The sequence below is a fragment of the Canis lupus genome, chromosome 3 (assembly GCF_048164855.1).
Source record: "Canis lupus baileyi chromosome 3, mCanLup2.hap1, whole genome shotgun sequence".
NCBI classification, from domain to species: Eukaryota; Metazoa; Chordata; class Mammalia; order Carnivora; family Canidae; genus Canis; species Canis lupus.
The window spans coordinates 40,467,888-40,485,093 of NC_132840.1; the positions used below are offsets into that span (position 1 = coordinate 40,467,888).

The following is a 17,206-nucleotide window of genomic DNA, read 5'->3' on the forward strand; positions in this document are numbered from 1 at the left end:
ATCATGAGGCACCCTCCTCTCCTGGGCAATGCAATATAGGAAAGAAGACATCCGCTGGAGCCAGACAGACTTGATTTTGATTCATCTCAGTACGTGACTGCTGTCGACTGAATTGTGTTGTTCCCCCTTTCCTCCTACCCCTACCCTGCCAAAATTCATATTCTGAAACCCTAGCCCCCACTGCAATGATATTTGAAGATGGGGACTTTGGGAAAGAGGTTTATCTGTGGGGTGGGAGGAGCTCATGATGGGATTAGTGCGGGTGTAAGAAGAGACACCAGAGAGCTGGTACTGTCTCGGCCGTGAGGACTGGTGAGAAGGCAGCCACCTGCAAACCAGGAAGAGGACCCTCAGGGACCGGTCAGGTACAGATGAGCTAGAACCTTGACATTGGACCTCCGAGCCTCCAGAACTGTGAGAAAACAAGATTTCCAGATATTTAATATTATTTGAGCAACCCAGTTTAGGATATTCTGCTACGGCAATCTGAGACTATTATAGTGATCTGGGGGTAGTTTTTAGCCTTTCTGAACCTCAGAGGTCACATTTATAAAATTGGAAACCTGTGCATGCTGCTTGGAGTTTTATAAAGATTGAACATGGTTAGGTTATAAAGCCCCCAGCACCCTTCCCTGGCACACGGAGAGCTGCGGATGTGTGCTGCTGCTTGTTCGCCTCTTAGAATTGAATCTCTGTAAAGCACCAGAGGTCAGGCAGGATGCATCTCATTCATCTTTAGGACCAGGGACCTGTGATTGCCCATAAGAACCCAGAAATGTTAATATGGCGAAAACCCCAGAGGTGATCTGGTCATGTCCCCCTAAGCTGAGTCTCTTTTCCCCCCATCCTCCCACATCCGTGTTCCATAAGTTGTGCCATTAATTCTCTCATTAGCTAGTGGAATGATATTTATTTATTAAGAACATACTTAGCATACTCCCAAGGAGCAAGTTAAAGCTCAGCTAACAGCTGCAGTTTCTGGTTGGGAGGCAAAATACACTGAGAAATGCATACGGAGAGTTTGTATGTATGTTATAATTTCATATTTAAAAACTATTAAACTTTATGCTGGATGAGGGAGAGAAGAAAAAAAATCCCTGTGCAAAAAACGTTATGAACCTAGGAGCACAGTTTCTGAATGTTTATTTTGTCAGATACACAGCTGACATGATTAGTTCTAATGGGGTGGTGATCCTCATTGAATTGCAGATCTGTTTGAGTGACTGAAATACCGCAGGGACCTAAATAAGTGGTGCATACGGTATTACTTAGGCTGCATCCTTTAGCCAAGTCGAAGGCTTCTTTTTCTCTGCCCCTTCTAAACCTGCACACACACACGCGTGCACACATGCTCATGCACACAGCACACCACGGATGCATTCATCTCTCCAGAAACTCCATGTAGAGCACTAATTACCTATCCAGAGTGACACTGACTTGCCTTTGTGGATTTCTCCCCGTTGCCCTCAGCCACCCAAGCGCACCCAAACCCTCCACACACACACACTCTCCACTACAGATAATGGTGTATCAGATCAGTCTGCTTTGCTGCTGCATCAAGACCCAGATCAATTTATTGACTCTGTCAGAGTGGCTGGTACAGTAATTGTTACAAGAGAAGAATGGAAAGTGAGAACGCATCCACATGAAAAATAAAAATGACGTTTTTTTCTTTCCTGCCCTCCCCTTTTTGCTTTTTTTTTTTTTTTTGCCTCATAGATCTTTATGTGTTTACACAGCAGAGAGCACTTTACTTAAGTTAATCAGCTCCTTCTACATTATTAATTGTGACAGGGTGCTACATGACAGGAAGAGTATTATGGGAAGCATTGACCTCCCTCAGATGGTATGGACCTGAGCAAGTTTGGTATTCCTTACCTTATCACACTGCTTTGGGGTCCCATCAACTCACATTTCCCTGATTGACAACACAGAATGCCTCCCATCAATACAATTGATTTTGTGAAAAAGGACAGGGAACATTTTTCAGCTTGAGATAGATGAATTATGGTGATGGCAAGAGAGAACATTTCAGAAATCTTTCAGTTTAGAAATCTAAATTGGGAACTAAGGTACTATTATCATCCCAAACACACACCTAATTTTTATCCTCAGAAAAATAATAGTATTAGAGGAAACTTACTACAAGTGAAAAATAGATTTAGTTGAGGCCAGCCATGAACCTGAAGATGTAATAGCTATTTTTAAAAGGCTATCTGCTAATTTTTTTGTGGGAAATTTTTGGTTAAGTGCACATCTTTGAAAGACATTTCATTAAAGTTCAACTTTCATGGCTTATACCTGTAGACCCTAACATAAATCCTATGTGAACGGACAAAAGTGAGTGGGTGTCATTTGTGACCTGGAAATAAAAGGTCAACCATTGGATTTATAGCTTTTTTACTGAAAAGAACATAAAGATTCCTGCCAACTGGAGTCAATCCATATTTTAATGTTTCCTAGTTAAGATTATAAAATCAAGGGATTAGGATCATGCTGTTCAGTGAAGGTCAAAAATTAAATGTGGTGGGCTAAGTGTCATTCCCATGGGGCAGAAGTTAATATTTCAAAAACCATTTCTACCACTGGCAGTCAAGAAATGAATTGTCTATGGTCATTAACCAAGGTAAGGGGAATCCCACTATCATTACTACATTTAATGATGATTATTACACTAATCAACTATATTGTTAAATTACTCTGCTGTTCTCCTATAATGTCCCTGAACAGTGATAGTGGATTGATTGCTATCAAATAATTCTCATATGCAATTGGGAACAAGTCAAAATGGAAGATCATGTATGAAGGCTTCCTTGTGGGAAAAGAAGTTGTGGCTGTTTTATGAATGTAAGGGCAATAACATAGAATCTTACGCCACATATAACATTCTGCTAAGACCAAGAATCTGCAACGCTACAGGCCTGTTATTTGGTATGATTCACCAGTACAAAAGTGTTTAAATACAAAAAGTGAAATGCATTTCTTTTTATTATTTTTTTTTCTATTTCACATTTTTTGCATGTGCTGCCACCCCCCTCCGTCGTCTTCTCTTTTTAGAAAAAAAAAAAAAATTTCATCCACCATGTCCTTTCCTTCCTTAAATTTTTGGAACTCTGGATTCCATCTACATTGGATTTTCATTAAGAGAAAAGGTTATTTGCATGTCTTTACAGGATGACTCAGATACAGATACCCCTCACCATTTTCAGATCTATTTTAAGATACCAGTATTTTTTGAAGTTATAGAAATACGGAATATTGAAGCTGGTAATTTCCTTAAAGATGATCTACTCTAGGGATACCTGGGTGGCTCAGTGGTTGAGCATCTGCCTTTGGCTCAGGTTGGGATCCCGAGGTCCTGGGATGGAGTCCCGTATCAGGCTCCTCACAGGGAGCCTGCTTCTCCCTCGGCCTATGTCTCTGCCTCTGTGTGTCTCTCATGAATAAATAATAAAATCTTTAAATTAAAAAAAAAAAAAGATGATCTACTCTAGACACCATCATTTTCCAGATACAACTTTAAGTGCATTTTGGAATAAAGCCTGTGTCATTTTGATAAAACAGCACCTCCATTCAAGAGACCCAAAGCCCAAGGAGGTGAAAGAGCCTCCAAGGGCACGAGGCTAACCAGAGGCAAAAGGGGAACTGGAATGTAGGGTATCCCACACCAGGGAGGAAAGGGACTGGTGGTTGAATCTCTGCCATAGTAAATGGGTGCGTGGCCTCTATTTTACAGAGGTGTTTTATAAAAGCCCTATATCCATTAGACTGACCTGAGTGCATTGGAATCCTCGAGAACAAAAGCGTGTAATTCGAAAGTCTACCTCACAGAATTTTTCCTGCTAAACTGCCCTGTGGGTGTACCCTGTGGATGTGGGTGTGGGTGGGTCTGTCTGTGCTCCTGGGTAGCTTTTACTTGCACAGTTTCTTAACTTTCGTCCTTCACAGTATAGACAAAGGTTAAAATTCCCATCTACTTTCCCAGGCAAACACTTTAAAGTGCTTCTACAGGAGGCAGAGAGCAGGGAGGACCTTTGATTTAAAGTTCAACATTTACATTTGTAATTTTGACTAATTTCTGTGCTCGCATTAATTAAATTGAAATTGTTTAATTAGAATAAAACTAAAATTGATCATTAGGATTAATTTAACCTGATAGGCTTTGTGTGCCTTTCTAGACAAATATTATGAAATATAGTGATAATGAAGCAGTGAGAGGTATAATTTCACATCTTATAATGATTTTAATATCTGCCAGTTGTTCTCCCTGGTATCTGGATAGCTCTGAATGTTGCTATTTGTTACATCATTACCAGCCAGCGAGGGCCATGCTGCATCTCACAGTTGGCCTCTTCCCAAATATTTTTCCCTGTCAAAGTCTAAAGATGTACCCACTTCTCTTCACCCCCACCCTCCTAAAAACATCATTCTTCCTCTTTCTCCCACCCCCACCATCTTCCAGGAAGGCTGCTTGCTTGGCTCTTCACTTCCCCTGGGCCTTGCATCACAATGACCTTTGTAAACTAAGAACTGCTGCTTGATACTCCTTATGGAATTCACTAATGCTCCTCAGCCATAGGGTCAGTGCTGTCAAATCTGGACTGCCCCCCTTTACACCCCTTCCTGGCTGCTTGCTTAGAATAAGAACCAGGCACAAATTAAGCTGCATGGTAAGATGAGCTATTGACACCACTGAATAACTAACGCTAAGGGAGCGGAAGAAAGAAGGCAGCTTCTCCAAGGGTCTAATTGGCTTCTAGGAAATAGCTTGTCCTCTTCAGCCCATGCCTTCCATGTAGCTCTCTTAAGCCAGTATGTTTCCAGATTTGGTGCTCTCTGTTTCTTGCAGAAAATCATAGAATAAGGATACTGTTTGACCAAAGGATTCAGCATCGGTTTAAAAACATTAGACCTGCATCTACCTACCAACACACTAACAAGTGAACAACTTTTTTTTTTTTTTAAGATTTTATTTATTTATTCATGAGAGAGAGAGAGAGAGAGAGGCAGAGACACAGACAGAGGGAGAAGCAGGCTCCATTCAGGGAGCCCAAAACGGGACTCGATTCCGGGTCTCCAGGATCACGCCCTGGGCTGAAGGCTCTGGGCCACTGGAGCTGCCCCAACTTTTTGAACTTACCAGGTTGACTGTCAAATTATTTTATCTTCCAAACAATTAAAATTCACATTGGTAAATTAAATCCTCAGGAAAATCTGCAAACCATCTCGAGTTTCAAATTCCTCCCATCCACCATTTTGTCAGAGTAACCTTAAAAAAAAAAAAAAGTCACGTTAGCCAGTTATGTTTGTTTCCTATAGCAACCTTGAACAGCAGAATCCAAAAGGCAGTGGAGAAGGAGTCCAAATCATATATCTATGAAAAAGAAAAAAGAAAATAAACCTAGATGAAAGAAAGAACATGACTCTCAAGAATCTGTGGATGACTGACCAGTGGGATTAGCAGAGACTATCTCCTATGCAAATTATCATCTTTCTGCCAGAATGGCCAATCGGTCCTGGCCAGAGGCTGACAAACTCTTAGGGTTACGAGCCCATCCACTCAATCACCGTAAGTAAACTGCTGTCCCAAAAGAGACTTCTTTTACTGTCCATTCCTTCAGAATATCATCTCAATGATTCTACATTTTATTCATGTCTTATCCAGTAGAAGAAACTTACTTTCATAGCAAAGAGTTTTATTTAGAAGCTTATTCACATTTAACTTGTTTTTAGAAAATCCTTGATGTTTCTCAGCCTTTGAGCTAGTCTAAGTTCAGGGGATTGAAGGAAGAATACATGGCTAGCATACAATTGCTGTTATTGTATTTATTCAAGAAAAATGACTGCCTATCATTGTACTAGGCCAAGAGGAGCAGTGACTGGCATAGAAAGATGAGGTTTCTGTCTTTCCTGTCAGAAAAGAATACCATAAAACAAGCATCAGTTCTGCATAGTCTTGTTAAGACACAAAGCACTTTCATATATCATTTCCATTTATCCTCACAACCACAATGCTAGGAAGGTGGTCTTAATCCCTTCTTAACAGAGGCACGCACTGAGACTCAGATTCATTGTGGACTCTTTGCACCATCCTCCCTTGGCCAGGTAGATTCTTCTCTAACACCCACAGCAGTGCTTAATTTTTCTTAAACTATTCGATTCATCACATATCACTCTGCAGGGAGACAGCTGCTGAAGCTGGGAATGCCACATCCCACAGTGATGCTGGATGTGCTCACCTATCCAGAAAGAAGCATTCCAGTGTAAAGAGATGCTAGAAAGTAACTCTCAGGCCCTGCATCATTGGTTTATTACTCCTGTACCTGCTTTCTCACTAGATAAACTCAAATTTCAGAGAGAAGTGAGTGGCAGAGTCCATGGTGCTATTTCTCTGGTTCTCTTTCCATATCTGCCCATGAAGACAATGGCTGCTTTCTCTGAACTCCTGGACCCTCGCTTAGTCTTAACCTCGGTGATTCATGAACTCAGCTCTCTCCAGATTGGTTCTCTATAATAGCATTTACGATCCCTACTTAAACTCTTTTATAGTCCCCAACCCAAAATAGCTACTTCTTCCTCTCCAGTGTACCTTTATTGCCGGGAAAATCCCTAAGATCTTTCTGACCTCAAAAATCCCTTAGGTTTTTTTCATAAACACAATATGGGATCCCTTTTGGGTTGGGGACATTTATCTTCATAACACTCTTTATCTACATTTTCAAGGCAGAAAACCAGTTTAGCAAACTCTAGTTTTTATATTTGAAGAGAATAAATATGCATTGACCAGTTTCATAGAAATGCTGAAGACAATTGCAGAGGAATTCAGAGTCCTGGCTTTGGAATTCTAGAACTATATCTAGAATCTGTTACTCACTTTTCAACTGGAATGTTAACTTGAAAGCCTTACAGGGAAAATTAAGAAGATACAGTTGGCCCCTGCCTTGTCTTTCTTTTTCTCTTTCTTTGACTTTATGGCAGATCTGAGGAAACTTTGAATACTAACTAAAGCTTGTGCTGCTCAGCCTCAGAGTCTGAAATGCCTGAGAAAGCCGTACAGATTCCAACTGTAAAACATTCCTTCACCAAGCCTTGGAAACTAGCACACTGAGGCCGACAGAGCTCAGAGGGAACACATGTAAATGAGGCTCAGTTATAAACTCCTGAAGAGTGTTTTATTTAGTTTAAACCTGAACTTGAACTCGTAAACCTGTTCCTGAAAAACACCACCAAAAGGCTGATGGAGTACAACAGGAAGCCATATTTTAGCTCAGACAATTCACTCCTCAAAGAGAAAGAAAAAAATCTTCAAGTATTTTTTTTTTTAATTCAATGCCTTTAAGACAGTGGTAGAGCTGCAAGATTTTTGTGATTGCAGAATCCAGTGAAAGTTAAGAGGTATCATTTAAACTTCCCACCATTCTTGCAAAAAGAACAATAGCATCTCCCATCCATATGGTGACTTAACAAGAGAAAAGGGTATTTAAGGAGCCCATGAATGTATCACAGTCCAGTGTGTAATTGGTTTCATTAAAATATAATAAAGTGATAGCGGAATGTGTAACTGTTCTAGATTAGCACTGAGTGCGTGAGTTCTAACCTTGTTCCCAGATGTGATTTACTGGGACAGCCCTACCTGGAGAACTTATCTGAAAACAAAGTAGGTGATTTTGTTACCATGTTTGATTTTATAAAACACATTCTTAAATCTGTCTTTGCTTGGGAGATCTTCACCACCTCCAAAGTCATGACTAGAAAGATAAAAATGCAGTAAATTTGCTGTGTTAGGATGATATTACCTCTCTCCAAGAAGCATAGACTCCTGCCAGGGAAGCCAAGTAGCTCTGCCAGTCATACATCTTATGTATATGGCCAAACCATTGATGAGACCCTTCACACTGAATGCTAAGGTTATAGGATCTTGTCTTTGTTCAGTTCCCCACCCAACCCCACCCTGAAGCTTCCCACTCACCTCCCCTAGAAATATTCAGGAAGAATCGAATCGTTTGTAGTAATGAATATCGCTTACTTTTAAATTTAATCTACAAATTTAGAAGGAAATAAATCTGAACATAAAAAGCATTTGCTGTTTCAGCATTAAAAAAAAAATACTGTCATTTGAAACTGCCAACTCCCCCATGTGGGTTTGTTTTGCAAGTCACGTCTTAACAAAGACAAGTTGTGTTGCCATAAAACCCTAAATCCTACCACATTTTCAGAAGAAGGAGGAAAGCATTGTTCACTGATCCCTGGTTTGTGCATTCGGGGATGTCACATGAAGCTTTGACTAGGCCCGGGGAAATCATTCCATTTCTATCAAGGGTAATTGGCCCAGAGGAAACCTTGACTCCCACCCCATGTCTTCCAGATCACAGCCACACCTCCCATGGCCCTGCTGCTCATTACTCTTCTGGCTGGTATTTCAAAATCATTTAGGCCAGTATTTGAATGTTTCATCTTTTTGTGTTTGTTATTGCCTCCAAATACTGTGGGTAACTGGTACACCCAGGACTGCTTTGCAGATAAGTTAGGTTGGACCCTCACCACCCCCCTCCCACCCCTGGGCCCGGAAGTCACAGAGACTAAAACTCAGGTCTCTAGCTTTCTCCATGGCCAAGTTCACTCTCAGCTCAATGAGGGGTGTGACCAGTTTTTGTGACCAGTTTTACCCTAGTATCCCATCCACACTGTCACTGACTCCTGGAACCAGTGAAATGGAAAAACAGGTGTTCCCAGAAGGTCAAGAAAGTTAAGGACTGAGATCTTAGTAAGTAGAATCAGAGTGATGGCCTCCCGGGATGCCAGTCCCAGGGCAGCCAGTGCCTGAGCTGAGGCTTCCAATTCACAGTCCAGTGCTCAGGTACATCTCACTGTCCTTGTGAATCTGAGAACTGAGATACAGCAGCCTCCTCCACTTTCCACCCCCATTCTACTTCTAAACCTGGTTTCTTTGGCTCACTACAGAAATCTTCCATTCCAGCTGCTGGGTGGGGTGGTTGTGGTTGCAACTGAGTGCGTTCTCTTGCGCTTCTTTTCTTAATCCAGTGAATGGAGTAGGAAGGACTGTTGGTTTGTGCAGCCTTTGGGAGAGGAGGGGGACTGCCCTAATTCCTGTGGGGGGCTCAAACCCAGGTGGAGAAGGAGAGAAAGAGACTGGCTGGAGGGCTGGGAAAGGACAGGAGGAGGGAGCCCCTACCGTGAACAGAGGGTGATTAAGGGGGTAAGAAGCAAAGACCCGTGCTGTGGGTCGTGCCAGTGGGCACCAGCTGGGGTGGAAAGGTCCAGAGGTGGCAGGTGCCATCCAGTGCCTAAAGGGCTTCTTGGCTGAAAAGGTTAGTTTGGGAATTCGTTTCTGGCAAAGTATCAGATCCTCCATTGCTCTATTGCAGGACGTCTCTGGGAGCCTTTTTGTAAGAACTGGACTTTTCGCTTTCATGTTATTTTTTCCCCTTTCCAGACCTTTTCTACCTGCGCAATCTGAACACTAAATCTACATGATAGATGTGCTGTGAACCTGAGTGGTGTTGGGGAAGGGCTTTTCAGCTCTGGGGGAAGAACAGGAGCGGAGAAGCACCGGGTGGAATGATTATTACAATGTGGCCACGCTCTGCTGAGCTCTGACCTCCACTCCCACGCCTCTCTTTTTAAACAAGAAAGGTTACCTCCCTGGGCCACCATTGGGCCAGCCCCAAGTGTGACTGTCTGCACTTGTTAGACAACAGGCATTTAATTAAAGTCGGAATCTGATGTGCAGAAAACATACATTTTTTTTTCATTTCATAGCTCCCTAGGAAATCATATTCTCCTCCGTGCCGACTGTACTCAACTCTCCCTGCCGCCAAAAAAAAAAAGAAAAAAAAGAAAAGAAAGAAAGAAAAAAAGACCAGAGGAAAGATTATCTTAATACCGAAAATCAAAAATTACCAAAGGGTACCGTGCCTTCTTTATTTTTTTGCCTTTCGGGGCAGACATTAGCCAGTAATAAAGCCTGTATTGTATCTTCAGACCAGAGCCAGCCTTTTAATGGCTAACTTCCCACACGCGAAAGGGTTCGTCCCATTTCGGGGCACTAAAATAACAGCATTTAATGAATCTGTAACTAAAATCTTTCATCTTTCCTCTGTGCAATCAAAGGGGTTGCCTGATGCCTTCTGGTACTTGGTCTGGACTTTGTGGAATCAAAAATGAGTAAAAAGGAACAAACAATAAACACCAGGCCTGGCTGAAAATAAACCGCGGAGCCCCATTGTCACTGCATTTCCGTTCGCAGAGCCATCCAGCGCACTGTCGCGGCTCCACCCAGAGAATCCGGCGGTGCCATCCTCGCCCCACAGATAGGAACTCTGGACGATTTCATCGGGCCCTTGTCCCCTTAATCTCCACGCCGCACCTCAGATCTCAAGCAGCTTCCGTGGCGCGGGCTCACTTTAATGGATAGAATCTATTTTTCATGAAAAAGCAGGAAATAAGCTGTCTCTTTCATAAAAAGATTTACAAAATGTAATCATTGTTGAAATATTCCCTTTGAACTGCCGTGTCCACGGGGGTCTCCGGCTCCCAGAGTCGTGCTTCATTAGAACCCCCTCACAAGCGGCTCCAGAAGGGCAGGTACACTGGTGGCGCCCGGCTTTGATGTCTTGAATGAATGAAAGAAAAGCACAATAAAAAAAGAGCTGTTGATCAAGCATAAAATACTCTTTAAGCTGACAGAATAGCAGCGTTAACACACCCTAAGCTGCTTTTAGTTTTTCCCTTTTTTCCTCACATTTTCCTGTGCTTTGTGTACAGTGGGGGTTTGTATTTTATAAGAAGTCTCTGATCTATGTAGTATGCCATTCGCTAACAAAAACCAAAATAGGATTGTTTCTGGCCCACTTGGTTGCCTGACTACTCCCTCCCTCCCCGCCGCCCCGCTCCCCCGCTCCCCCCCAACTTCCAAGGCGTGCAGTTTAGCCTTGCAAGGCAAGGGCCCAAATGCCTTTCATAAACTTGAGCCAATTCCTTTTGTGTGGTTAGTTTCGCTGCTCTGATTTTAATACCGCAATTAAAGACAGATTTTTATTTTCTCAAGAACTTTCTCTTGCAATGGGGGGCGTGGGGGGGGGGGGGATGGAACCGACGCAGCTGCTACTTTTAACTAAGAAATTATATCATTAAGTCCGAGAGAGTCGCCTTGTTGAGCGGTGACTTTCCAAGGGAACGGGTCTTCCCAGCGTCTCACGTGGACCTGAGGGCCCAGACACATGTTAAGCCATTTCCCTTGACGTCCTGGTTTTCTGGGCTTGCCTCTATCCAGGCATTAGCTCATCTAAGCCACATAAAAACTGGTCAGGTTGTTCTCTCCATTTCATGGAGTCTAAAACTGAGACTCGGAAATGCTAACTTCCCTGACATGACTTAACTAGTACAGGGCAGTGTGTACTAGTTGGACGATGGGATTCTGCTAACTCCACCTCTGGGGCCCTCGCTCCACCACGGGGCATACAGCCCTCTGAGAGGGAGGTCTGCAGAGTGCATGTGAGTGGGCCAGAACACCGCTGTTAATTCAAAAAAGTCTTTGGTTTCATGAGGTAAAAAGGTTACTCAGATGAAAATGTAAAGGGAGACCAAAAAAAAAAAAAAAATTCTTGATAGTGAGGCAGACACTAGGGCAGGTTGGAAGATGGTGAAAGATTTAGACTTTGGAACTACAGTCGGAATAATTGGATTGTGTGTGTACTCTCAAGGTTTGGAGGTGCTGGATGGCTTATTGGGCAAAAAGATTAGTGTTTTCCCGTCTTGAGGTTTGAACCAAACGGAGGTCTTGGCCGGGAGCAGCACGGTCACTCTCCAGGGAGCGGTGGTTTGGACAACTCCTCTGTGCTTGTAGTAAGTAGGCAGCCGTCCATGTTACAAAACTATTGCACGTGCTACTGACGCAGTTGGCCACAGTTGGCCCTACTGCAAGAACTCTTCCATCAGAACTGCCTGGGGCAGCTTGTGGAGACCTGCGTGTCTCTTTCTCTCTCTCCCTCTCCGGAGAGCACCTGTCATTTGGGGAGGCATGGCCATGTGGCATGAGCATGGATGTGGTACAGCTATGCTAGAAGTCATCCATCTAAATGCCTTGTTGGGGTAACTGACACCAGGCTTCGAGAGAACCTTAGGGACAGCTCATTTCTGCCTGCCTGCCTGCCTGCCTTCCTTTATTCAACCGCATTTAGTAAGTGCCTACTCTGCACCAGCCGCTGGGCAAGACACTGGGGATGCCACACTCAAGAAGAGATCCATTTTCTTGGGGAGAAAACAGGTAATTACAGTTCAGAGACTGTGACAGAGGTAAACCCCAGGACTAAAGGCCTGGAGAAAGACCCCTTGGAAGAAGGGATGCTAATCTGAGAATGCAAGAACTAGCAAGTGTTAGCAAAGCCAAGGAGAGCGGGATCGCCCGTGCCAAGGCCCAGCAGGGAGAAAGCATTTGGCTTTGGGGAATCTGGAAGAAGTTTAACACAGCACAAGTGTTGAGTACAAGCAGTGAAAAGATAAGGCCACAAAGGTAAGTAGGGCCAATCATGGCCCATTAATGTTTTAATAGTTTCCTGTACAATAAACAAGTCTTGGTTTAGCGTTATTGAAAACAGGCTTTCTTTAATTAACAAAATCAGACAAGAAAAATGACGGCAGAGATCAAAGCCCGTGGCTGGCAATCCCAGTAACTGACACCTGTGTATATAGCATGCCACCTTTTCCAGAAGAAACCAGTGTAAACCCCCCACCCCTCTCCTCTGCTGTCATGCAGAATGAGTCCTCTCGGCAGGTCTCTGGGGGCCTAGGGCAGAGACCTGCTTACTTAAAGTCATACAACGAGCTAAGGGAAAAAGTAGGACTCAACCCAGAGTCCCTGGGACATCAGATGTTCAGCCCCATCAGTCGATATTCGGTTGGTAAAGACCCTACTATGAGAAGGGCAGGGTTCCTGTTATCTTGAAAGGTATAGAAGGCTGCAATCCGGTGGCGTCTTTCTGCACAACAGCTCCTTAAGGGCAGGACCTGTTTACTGTACACATTCTATCCCCAGAGCCTAACATACATAGCACGTGTGAGGCCCCTAGTGCTTGTGGCATGAGTGAAGAAATGCCCCAAAATGATGGCTAACTGATGCTAGAAACCCAGAAGTCCTGTCCATTTCTGTTGTATTGAAAGGGTTGGGGGGCTGAATGGAGCTACCAGGCTTTGGGCTGATTTGCCAAGAGCAACTCATTTGGGCTAAGCAGTGAGCTTTGGCTCATCCATACAAGAGCAGGAAGCCAAAAATGACTAACTGGGTGAGTGTGAGCCACTTGAGGAGAAGAGTCAAAATGGTGCCCACAACTCATGCTGTCCTGGTTGGTAGAGAACTCTTTGGGGCTGATGAAGAGTCAGGCCTGCTGGGGGAGTGGAGACAGGCCTCCCTGTGTCTGCATGTCTCTGTTTTACGTATGTGAATGTCCTTAAATAACCCACCTTGCCTGGAGAAGAAAGCGAAGTGTCACACCCAGTTCTGGATTCCACATTAACAGCCTCCTTCCGCACTGTTCAACTTTGCCCTCGAGGCCTTTTGTTTAACTTTTTAATCTGAAAAACAGATTCTGCTGCGTCACAGTCTGTGCCACCCTCCCCCTTTCCACCCCCCGCACCCTCTCTCTCTCTTTTTTTTTTTTTAGTTACAGTAAAATATAGCTATCTCAAACAGACTTGTATTTCCTTTCATCGTTAAAATATACATCCTGCCCTCTCAGTGAGAAGAGTATATAAAAGGCCTTTGGAGAAAAAAAAAAAGTTGTTATTCACATTAGAATGTCTGTTGTTAACGAAGGAGTCGTCTTCGTCAACCTTGTCTTAGGCCGCCTCATGACCAAATTTTGGCAAAGAGTTTCCTAATAGCTCTCCATGGAGCATAAGAAAGGAAGGAGCCTGGCACTGTCAAAGGTGCCTACAGCCGTCCCAGCCTCCCTGTTTAGGATGCAGCCGGATGGATATTGTTTATGGTTCATAAAACCTGACTACTGTGAGTATTCCAGAATCCCAGCAGAATGGGATTCGAACTTTCATAGAGCTGTAAATTAAGGGGTGGGAAGTGTGATAAAACTCCTTAGAGAACGGTGAAGAAAAAAAATTTCGCGCTGCAATGGTTAAATGAAATTTTATAAGCACATTCAGTGTGGAGCTGTTTTGCATTACATGAGTTGAATACCTTAGAGACGCCACATCTGCAGGCACTTTATTAAATCCTTAGTCAGCACTTTCCAACCTGATGAGATTACTTCTTCATTTGACTGGAGAAAAGGAAAGCTGAGCTCTGGTCCTGGACTGCAAGGTTTCTTTTGATGTTTCACCTTGAACACTGAGAGAGGACAATCACCACCAACCCCCTCCGCCGCTCCCACCCCCAGCACATCCCAAACTGTAGAAATGGTGAATGTAACAGACTAATTTTACTGAACTGGAGCCTCTGTGGGAGTGTGGATTTATGGACCTCCAAAACAACTATAGCTGAAAGTCCCTGAGGAAAAAATAGATCAAAGCTCTGTGTTTACTTCCTTAATGTAAATGTATCAAGATAACATCGTCCTATATTGTATTGTAATATTGGAACTCACTGCAGATAAGGGACAGAGATTCCTTTGTAGTCCATCTGGATACAGGAGGTTAGATTAAGGGGTTATAAAGTAGGAAGGCAGAAACCATATGAAATGTAAGCTTGTGTCAGTAAATGTCAGAAGACAGTATTTTGACTCTCCATAAATGAATTTTGTTCAATGTGGCACCATTTTCCCAGTGATTTGCTGCTACTCAGCCCCAACAGTTTAACAACCTCAGATTATTTTTGTATTTCTCTTGTATGGCCCAAGGAAAAAAATGCTCAGTGTCATTCTTCAAGTAATGTTTTGAAATTCGCGCTGCTTGCATAGTAGATTTCCTAAGAAAATGTCACAAGAGAAAAGTGGGCTTTTCCAAATACTATCTTGTCTACTTGATGTTACTAGTAGTTTGTGGAAGTTTCTAGAAATCAAGTGGCAAATACATGTGCAACTATCACATTCGTCATTCATCATAAAGAAATTAAGAGCGTCTTCAGCCACAAACTGAGCCTGAGAAAATAATTAGGTGAAATGGATGAGTTTTTGTTTTTTTATTATTATAACTACTTATCTGACATCTCGGCAAATAAATGATTTAATCAAAGAGAGCTTATCTCCCCCCCCCCCCCCAAAAAAAAGCCTCAAAAAAACAAAAAACAAATTCCCTGTGTGGTTCCACTAGGATTGACTTCCCATTCAGGGGTGGGGGGCAAGGGGAAGCCTTGGTCAAGTAGCTGGGTTAATTGTCATGAAGATTAGTGTGATGTTGAAATAAGTACTAATGGTCAAATTACAGGAGTGAAAAAGTTTAAGAATAGGTTTTGGTTTGGGCCTGAAAGGGTTAATTAAGTTTTTTTCATGGGTTATTAAAGACCCCCAACCCATGCCTTCAGGAGTCATATTGACACCACACCACAGGGCAACTCGCTTCTCTATTGATATGTTGCTGGTCAGAGCACAATAGCCTTCTGTGTCTGAAAATCATTGCTAAAATCATCTCAAGGAAAAAAAAAGTTTGAAAGCTCTAACGGTAGACAAAAGCCCAAGAGCTGCAGTGCGCAGCTCAAAAACCCAGAGTCAGCAACTTCTATTGATTAAAAACTAACCTTTAAAGTAACTCTGAGAGTGTGTGGTTAGCATTTAAATTTAAACATGTCATGAGTTGATTTGTGTTACTGAATACCAACTCAGAAGGAGTAACATTCACATCGCATTTTTTTTCTAATTCCCTTAAGCAGCTAAAGTATTTCATGAAATGTCAATAGGGCAAAAAAGAAAAAGTGGAGGGGGGGGGAATGCTAGGCCTTGTGGTTTTCTTTCCCATGCAAATATTCACACACACACCCCCGAAAGAAAAGTGTGGAGAGTGAAACACAATAATTAGTCCTTTGTCTAACTTTCCCAAGTGCCAGAGAAAGACAGATTAATTAAATATACAACAGTGTTGGTTTTTGGAGTGGGGGTCTCGCTTGCCGTGTAGGTCATAAATTAGGCAGAATAAATACTTCAATGTGTTTGCAGTGGGCTTGCTACGTCAGAGCCACTGGAAGGTTGGTGGGAGGAGAGCGGAGGGTTTCTTGCTAATGATAGTCACGTCTGGGTCTGTCTGGTTGCTCTTAGCAACCAGACATGATGTAACACCAGGATGAACTTGAACTTGGGGGACTTGAAAAGAGAACAATAGACCAGAGCAATCAATAAAGCCTATTTCAGTGAAGGATTACAGAGCTGCTCTGGGGTAACCTTGTCGGCAAGGCGCACACTGAATAGTAAGATGTGTGAAGAAACTTTTTTTTTTTTTTTTTTTTTGCTTTGCTTTTTAAGAGAAGTGCAGAGGCACTGCAGATTTTTGTAGTGCACTGAGGTTGTGTCCAGAAACTGTGGTATGGAAAACTGCTCCCCCTGCTGACTCACTGGGTCCCCCGTGTGTGCTTCAAGAGCTACTATGCAGCGTCAGATTGAAGAAGGCTGGAATTTCACCACCGACTTAGAAAGTGTGAGGACAGAAATGCCGTAAGCGTTACTCGCCGCACCCAAACTTGGATACTGTTTTGATAGCGAGAGATGAGACGGAGGCCGTAGCACGCACGGATCAGTGGGCTACTGGGAGAAGCCTCCTGGAAATACAGCTTGGGGCTTGCCACCCCTGTCCTTTCTCCCCCCACCCCCCTCCTTTTGTCCGGTTAGATTTAGGCCATTTGTATTTGCCAGGATGATTTCCTTTCGGGACACAAGAGGCTTTATTGTGTTCCTCCAAGCATGTGGTCAAAGAAGAATATCTAAAAGTTACACAGGATGAGTAGTTTTTCGATTCAGGCCTGGCTTTTTCAAGTCCTCTGGAAATCAGAGGTAGCTTGTGCGACCAGGAAATCTCATACCCACCTCCACGTAGCTATCATTTTGCCACATCCCCCTGGGATCAGAGGCTGTCCTTTACCTAGTTGAATCTCTTGGGCACCAATGAAAGTCTGACTGAACCCACTCAAATGTACCCCTTTCTGATACTGCCAACTCCATTTTCAGAGACATTCACTTTTGCTAGAAGTTGGTGATTTTTCTGTGAATGATGATGAATGTGGTGAATTTGGCAGGGCATCTCTAGGGAGAAG

General features: G+C 43.2%; 1 protein-coding gene and 1 long non-coding RNA gene across 16 annotated transcripts in view; both read left to right on the forward strand.

Moving 5' to 3' along the window:
- Positions 1–17,206, forward strand: part of NFIA (nuclear factor I A) — a 373,976-nt gene that overhangs the window by 348,183 nt on the left and 8,587 nt on the right. The window lies entirely within an intron of this gene.
- On the forward strand, positions 1,755–8,239 carry LOC140630412 (uncharacterized). Its single transcript, XR_012028184.1, has 2 exons — positions 1,755–4,670; positions 5,320–8,239. It is a non-coding gene; the product is annotated as an uncharacterized lncRNA (long non-coding RNA).